The sequence below is a fragment of the Mus pahari genome, chromosome 12 (assembly GCF_900095145.1).
Source record: "Mus pahari chromosome 12, PAHARI_EIJ_v1.1, whole genome shotgun sequence".
Classification (NCBI taxonomy): domain Eukaryota; kingdom Metazoa; phylum Chordata; class Mammalia; order Rodentia; family Muridae; genus Mus; species Mus pahari.
In genome coordinates, this window is record NC_034601.1 from 58,429,681 (window position 1) to 58,436,070 (window position 6,390).

Below are 6,390 nucleotides of genomic sequence, written 5' to 3' on the forward strand. Positions count from 1 at the left end.
GCATACACTATTCAAGCACAAATAATAATCTAGAAAGATGAAAAATAATGAAACATGGTGCTTTCTCTCCCACACATTTTTGCTCTCACTCTTTCTCTCTTCATTTTAAGAACACAGTAAAATGTAGGAAAGAAATACCAAACCTTACTTTGTTATTTACATTAAAGATCCAATAAAAAGTACAAGTAACATGTACCAGTATGAGGAAAATATTCCAAACCATTGGGTTTTGTTTTTTTTTTGTTTTTTGTTTATAAAACAGTCTTACATGTACTAAGAAATCAACTGAAGAATTCATCAATTAAGGCAAACATCTAGATTCATTTTTAACTAAGTAATTTTTCCAAAAGCAAAACAAAAACAAACACACAGCAGTAACAAAAACTACCCAACAGTGAACCCCAAGTGAACACCTACTTTCTGAGAAGGTGAAGTGAAGTTAAAAGTTAACATTAGCTATTACTACGAAGGATTACACACGTGTAAGGCTCCATACACATATATGCTCCTGCAGGCTGCCCGTCTCTGGATAATTATGGAGAGCTTACTGTTCACAGTCCTTTTGTCCTGAGTGTAAACACCAGGATGGCAGAGATGAACTTTGGCTCTGCCTGCCTTGCTTTCCGATGACTCTGAGCTATCAGGGCATCTGTGTCGTAGGTTTTGACTGTCCTTTCTTGATAATGTCATGATTCCTAGGGTCTCAGAATATTTATGTGGGCATAGTGTTGTTGTTTAAAATCCGATTCTAAAATAGAGTTGGTGGGTAATGTCAATGCCCTTCCTTTACTGCCATCAAACTTTCCCTAGGCAGCTTTCATGAGAGAACTCACCAACAGCGTCTTGTCTGGTAGTGTTGCTGTTAGGTAGGTGTCAGAAACTTTGTAATTACTTACCTCCTAAATTACAAATTCTTTGAGAACTAGAGGAGTTCATAAAAAAAGAATCATAAAGATCTTCTTATATTTATTAATTACCACAAAAATTCACATATATATGCATATATATACATATACATACACACATGTATGTATATGGTGAAATGGAGATGAATATTACCTCTTCCTGAAGACTTGTTTTTAACAAAATCTCATTTAATCAAAATGTTTGATTTTTACCAATAAAGACTCTGAAGCCAGTTACTGGGTTGAAAGACTGGTAGTTCAGAGTGGCAGAGAAAGCACTCAGATGACCTTCCTTCTCATCCGATGTCCCAATAGGAAGGTAGCTCTGCTTCTCCATGTTGTCCCCAAAACCCTTCAATCTGAACGTCCCTCATCTCTACCTCTTGTGTGTCTCTATCTGTCCTCTTGGCTTTCTCTTACTCTCTCTGTCTCTTTCTCTGTTCAGTCCCTGTTAACTGGTTGCTTGGTCTGTCTCTTAACCTATAGCTGACTTTATGTAATCCTGTTTAGAATAAATAGAAAGCTCTTGATTCAAAGGGTGTGCTAGGGCTGAGTCACACCACAACTTGGAACAGGTTTTTCCAGTAAACAACACAATCTTGGGGGTTTACAGTGTGATCAAATATCTTGCAACATTTCTCCCTTTTTCTCTAAATAGAAAGAGAAGATTTTAACTCTAACATAGTAAAACTATTTACAATAATGAAGCTATTTCTGGCAAGCTTTCCAGAAGGTCCAGCTTGGTTGCATTTGACAGTTTTAGGATTAAGAAGGTTTGAAGTCAAAGTTCTGTAAAATGTTTGTGTCAGTCTCCTATGAAGTCAGCAATTTGAATGTCCTGAGCAGTTTGTAGTGTGAAGCTCATCTTTTGGGGGATTTTGTCAGCTTAGTGGCAATCCTGACTAGGTAGATCACAGCAGTAAACCCAAAGCTGTCCGTCCACTGCATGGAACCTTGTGGCAGAAAGGAGGTGTGGGGCAGTCTTCCCCAGTGGTAATGTTACCACAATCCAGGTGGATTGTTCGTTCCTGATAATGTAGAGTACTGTTAGGAATGGTAGAAAACTTAAACACTTTAAACGACATAGTCAACAAATCTGAGAAAGGTTCGAGGATCACAGGTACATCTGAAGTACACAAACTTTGTTACTAACTACCTGCTTGAGATTCAAACCACAAAATACTACAGGAAGATGAAGTTTATTTTGAAAATTAGTTAGCACTTTGTATGACTACTAGTATCATGACAGAAAGTTTATGTATGCACGATAATCTTACAGATTTTCAGATAATATTTATACCTTAAGAAAAGTTTTAGAGAGTCAAATGAAAACTAAAGGATTATGAGATTAGTGGCAATAGAATAGTCCCTTATTTTTTGTTTTCCTTTGTCCCATACCAGGTGGCTCTTCTGATGTGAGACAGAGATTTTGGAATTTCCTTCAACAAGCATGTGTAGGTTTAGAGAAGACAAGAGCTACACTCCAATGGCAAAGCCAGCTTTAATTTTTAATTGAATGGGGACCACACAAGGACCATTTGCCACTTATGTCTGCAGAGGGCAGCATAGTCAAGCTGGAAATGGGCAATACCAGTTGGCCAACTTACTCCTTTCCTTAGGACATTTTCTCTTGATCATCTCTCCTTTTCCTTCAAAAATGTTTCCCTTGTCCAGCACTCTCTGGATTCCTTAGTTGGATGCTTTGATTCTCCTGGAAAGATAAAAGCAAAACCTTGCCCCAACCCAATCTCTGGGGGATTCCTATTTTGGCAGGGTATGTCTTTCCTAGGGCAAAATGTCTTTTGGCAACAGAAAAAGTCTTAACTTTCAATTGAAATTTAAAAAAATTCCTTTGAAAATTTGAAACTAAATATACCTTAGTGTGTGTGGATAAATATACCTATATTCCTCCTTTCTCTCTATACAAGGCTTAAGTGTATTTATTTGTAGATCTCAAAGGACATTCATTTTGAATTTCAGCCTGCCTTTTGCAAGTAGCTTTTAAATTTGAAATACTGTAATTCTTATGTGCCTGCCTCTGCCTCCCAAGTGTTGAAATTAAAGGAATGTGACTCCCAAATGCTGGGATTAAAGGCCTGACCCACTGCCTGGCTATGGGTTCCTGACAATAGTTATTCTCATAGGGTTGTCCTAGTTTAATTTCATTCTCCATTACCCTTATTTTTTAATGGTAGGGATAAACTTTCAAGTTTTTTTTTCAAATGTGTAATCTAAATTCTTCCTGATTAGTTCAGAATTTGTTCACTGGCAAATTTTAATATTCTAGTCTTACTTAAACATGATGCCAATTGTTCACTATTTCATTATTTTCAGACGTTTTGTCTGTTTTGCCTGTATGAGCTACATAAAATTTGATGTCTTTGCTACGTTTTGCTAGGTTTTGCCATTTCTTTCTCTTTTTATTTTTTAAAGATTTTATTTATTTATTATATGTAAGTACACTGTAGCTGTCTTCAGACACTCCAGAAAAGGGAGTCAGATCTTGGTATGGATGGTTATGAGCCACCATGTGGTTGCTGGGATTTGAACTCTGGACCTTCGGAAGAGCAGTCAGGTGCTCTTACCCACTGAGCCATCTCACCAGCCCGGTTTTGCCATTTCTATTCATGCCTCTCATGACCAGATACTTTTTTTCCATTTATCTGCCAGTTAGTGGTTTTCCATTTTGATAACTTCATAGCTGTGGCATTGTATATGCACTATGAATGGAGAAGATAGAGATTTTCCTTTTTTCCCCCCTAGTTGTCTTATAGTCAATAGTGCTTTGATGATTTTGTGGTACTTTCCTTCTGTATTGGCCATTCCATGCCCCTGGTCTATAGGCTGCTGTTTTCCATTAGTTTTGGTTCCATCAGTGGTTTGTGAACTGTCAGTAAACTGTGCATTAGCCAAATATTTTGACCATTTCGTTGGTCCCCGAAGTTCAATACATGCCTCTTTGTGGGAGAGGTTTATTGATGGGAATTATAATCCACTGAGCTATTTCCTCAGCCAGGGAAGGCTCAGACCTTTTTGCTACCACATCTTTGTCACAAAGGAATTCAGACAGGTACTCGTTTCGTTATAATATCTTTCCTTCTGTGACTAAGCTTGCAAAGGAGTCTGCCTTTGAATGGATCCAGTCTATCTTTATGAGAGGTACCATTATGGCTTACAGTGGAGGCAATGACTAAGTATAAGGTTCTCCATGCCTTGTAAAATGTCTAGATTTGTTTCTGAAAGAGAATACTTAGTCTCCATTTCTGGAAATCATTTCCAATAGAAGCCAATAAGTAAATGTTGATGGATTCCTTTTTATTTTAAGAAGAGTCTCCAGTTGTCAATTCACCAATATATATGATATCCACAGTTAGGGTATCATCTGGTTCAATTAGATCAGGGTTGCAATGCATGGAGATGACATTACTGGAAGTCACAAAAGCTCTTTTTATTCCTGTACCCACTGGAAATTAGGTGCCTTTCTAGAAGTCCTATAGAGAATTTTTTATGAAAACCTATAAATGGTATGTGATTTCTCTAGTGTGCAAACATGCTAATTAGGAGCTGTATCAGAGTTTTTGTCCCTGGGTGGTGGGATCAAAGGCATGCACAACCACCACTATGTTAGCTGTACCTCTAGAATTTAGAAAAGAACTAATTTATAGAGATTCACCTGCCTCTGCTGGGATTAAAGGCAGGATACCTCCGCCCTGCTCAAATATGTTATCTTAGTTCCAAATCACTCCAACTCCTAGATATTTTTTAAAAAGTTAGAACTATAGAAACCCTTTGAATTTACTTAAAACATTTCAAATCTCTTAACTGTGTTTCTAATACAAAACAACAAGAAGTACCTTTTTTTTTTTTTTTTTTTTCATTTAAGAGAACTCAAAAGCTGATGGCCAAGATGGTGTGGGTCACATGGTAATTAATCTGCAGTCTAACAGTTTAACATGGAATGAAGATACACGGTTTAAGAAAACCCATTTTTCGGGATTTGTCCTGACCACCAGGGGCCAAGGCGCGCTGGAGGCCACGGAGAAAGCACTTTCTCTGACAAGGCGGGCCCAGCCTGAGGTCTGGAAGTCAGTGACAGAGTCCAGTGCCCACTGCCCAAGTGTCACCAACACCATCATGCATTCACTCCTGGAGCGCCCCAAGCTTTCCACCGAATCATCAAGGAACGGGAGCACAAACGGCAGGAGGAGGAAGAGGTGGACAAGATGATGGAACAGAAGATGAAAGAAGAGCAGGAGAGACGAAAGCAAAGGAAATGGAAGAGAGAATGTCACTAGAAGAGACCAAGGAACAAATTCTGAAGCTGCAGGAGAAGCTTTCAGCTACAGGAGGAGAAATACCAGCTTTTCTTGCAGCTCAAGAAAGTTTGCATGAGGAAAAAAAAAAAACGGAGGGGAAAGGAACAGAGTGACTTAACCACTCTGACATCAGCTGCATACCAGCAGAGCCTGAAGGTTCATACTGGAACTCACTTCCTCAGTATGCAGGGGCGTCCTGGAGGGCATAATCCTCCAGGTACTCTCATGACAGCTGACAGAGCCAAGCAGATGTTTGGACCACAAGTGCTTACGACACAGCACTACTTGGGATCAGCAGCTGCTTTTGCAGGAACCCCAGAACATAGACAATTCCAAGGAAGTCCAGCGGGTGCTTATGGGACTGCTCAGCCCCCACGTCAGTATGTTGCCATCACAACCAGCCTTTAGTCCTAGCCAGCAGCTCAGAGCCCCATCAGCATTTCCTGAGGTGCAGTACCTATCTCAGACACAGCCACAACCCTATGCAGTGTATGACCACTTTCAGCCCACACAGACAGGGTTCCTCCAACCGGGCAGTGCCCTCTCTTTGCAAAAACAGATGGAGCATGCCAACCAGCAGACCAGCTTCTCTGACTCATCTTCTCTGTGGCCCATGCACCCACAAGCTCTGCATCTAGCCCCTGGACTCCTGGCTTGCCCCCAGCTCCCTGTACAGATACAAGCAGCAGGGAAGTCAGGCTTTGCCACCACCAGTCATCCTGGCCCCTCCCCTGACTCCCTGTCATCCAACACAGCCAGAATCCACGATTCTATGACAAGTGACCACCAGAGAGCTCCAACCAGCCTCCATCCCTCAGGCTGGGGTCTTATGTGCCCCAAACCAATAAAATGTACAAAATGTACCCCCCCCACACAAAACATTTTTCATTTCATGCCAGTAAGATAAGTGCACCTTCACTGAATCATCATTTGAAATTATTATTGTTATTATTATTTTATTTTTACCCCGATCAAGTCAAAGGCATTTGTTAGTTTTTATAAGTTAGTTTGGACCAAATGACCAAGTTGTCACCTCTTGTTAGTCAGAAGATCTCTCTGTCTCTTCAAATCTAATCAGTTTTCATAGTATCCATAGCTTTTCTTCTTCTCTGAAAACAAAAACAAAACCTCTTCTCCAACGTAACACATGCCCTGGTTTCCATTCTAAG

The 6,390-nt window shown here is 40.0% G+C and overlaps 1 pseudogene; it reads left to right on the top strand.

Annotated features, from left to right (window-relative positions):
- Positions 1-1,958: 1,958 nt before the first annotated feature.
- LOC110329444 lies at positions 1,959-6,004 on the top strand (annotated as a pseudogene).
- The last annotated feature ends 386 nt before the right edge of the window (positions 6,005-6,390 follow it).